This window comes from Nicotiana tomentosiformis, chromosome 2 (genome assembly GCF_000390325.3).
Source record: "Nicotiana tomentosiformis chromosome 2, ASM39032v3, whole genome shotgun sequence".
NCBI lineage: Eukaryota > Viridiplantae > Streptophyta > Magnoliopsida > Solanales > Solanaceae > Nicotiana > Nicotiana tomentosiformis.
Window position 1 is genome coordinate 193,451,164 of NC_090813.1, and position 1,920 is coordinate 193,453,083.

A 1,920-nucleotide genomic window follows, 5' to 3' on the forward strand; every position below is an offset into this window, starting at 1 on the left:
ATATGTTTGGGTATGTTTACCCTTCAGGAGAGTTAGATTTTATCTTCAGATTATTTCAGTGTATGGTCTTGTCGCCTTGATTGATATTGCTTGCTTGTAAGTAGGCATCGTCGGCCTAAGTTGAGGGTTACCTCCAGAGGCGGATCTAGGATTTGAAGGTGGCAGACGCCATAATTTCCTTTAATGTATACTTTGTAATGACTAATACAGAATCTGTTATGACCATTTATTATTATTTTTTTGAGTTATTCGGGTCAACTAATAGGTATTTTTTATTTGCAAATATACAAATTACATCTCAGATATAAAAAAATAACCATAATTAGTATTTTAAATAAGGAATAACACATTTATTATAACAACACAAGTAAAATCAATATTTTCACTAGAAAATTACATCTTTTTTTGTATACTAAAAATAAATTTACACAAGTAAGATAACATCTTCAATAAGAGTTTTACATCGATCGGAATAAGAAAATTTTAAAAAAATATCTTCAATAGGTAAATTATGCCCCATATGTATAAAATTAAATAAACTACAAGTTACCAAAAATCAAAATCATAAATCTCATATTTTCTAAGCAATATTTTCAACATGATTTAATATTAAAGAAATTTAAATTATATTTAAGAGCCATATAATAACACAACTTTTTATGATATAATAAAAAAAAAGATGAAAAAGAAAAATGATCTCAATCCAAAATTTCCATTAAGACCCAAGTTTTTCGGATTTGAAAGAAGAAAACTCATAAATTTAAGATTAAGAGGAATGCTTATTTTATATAATTTTTAAGTTTTAGAGTATCATTTTTGAGTGTTTTTGCTAGAAACCATATATAAAATAATAGAATAGAGAAAAATATAAAAAATAATAAACGACAAAAAGAAATTAGGAGGCAGCCGAAAAGGAAAATGACCGGGACAAAAGAAAATAAAAAGCACAAAGAAAGGGAAAGTCGGACAAGGTTCAAGATAAATTCCAACTTGAATTTTACACACGTGAAAAGCTTTCAAAAAAGTCTACTAGTCATGGCGCCTTTGTCTAGTTTACGACTCCGGGTGACATGATAAAATATTTAACCTAGCTTAAGAAAATTTCAACATATCTAAATACAAATTTTATCATCTTAGCGGGTGCCATACCACCCGTTCTTAAAGGGGTGGATCCGCCCCTGGTTACCTCTCCAGGGTTCACAGTTACAGAGTAGTACGCTCGGGCCGAGTATGGCACCGGGTGCCAGCTACGCTTCCCCAGGTTTGGGGCATGACGACATCATACCCCTTGGGATGCAGTCCTTACCTTGACCTTACGCGAATGCGAGATGCTTTGTACACAGGGTTGCGTTTTTTATTGGCAGCATGATGCTAATGTAATTAAATCTTTTCTATGTTTTCACTTCAAAGACATAAGATGAATGAACCCTAGGGTTTCTTAAAATATTATTTTTGTTGGATAAATTATGTTTTTGTTTAAAATTGCTTTTGCTCAAAAGATTAATTGTACAGCTTTTCATGTATAAAAGAATAGTCAATGTTTGATTTATAGATTTTGTGGACCAACGAATTTTTGTCTTGCTTTCTGTTCCATTGGCCAAATAGGGAGAGCCCGAACGCTCGAGTTGAAGTGGGCATTTGTTAAGTTTAATAGTTTAAAGTCTCCTAGGTGTCACGCCCTTAGATGTTAACTAAGTACACGTGCGGTACTTGATAACTCACTCACGATCTTGCACAACTTGCTCACGTTCTTTCTATGGCAAGTCAGCCTTACCACACTCAAGATCGCTAAGAGAATGGTAGAAAGAACACAAGAGAATTGTTAAAGGAAGCTTTGTATTAGAGAGAACTTGAATTGTTTGTTTGGTGAATTACAAATGGATGGCCTCCTTTATATACTAGTCTCCTAAGGGCTAGTGT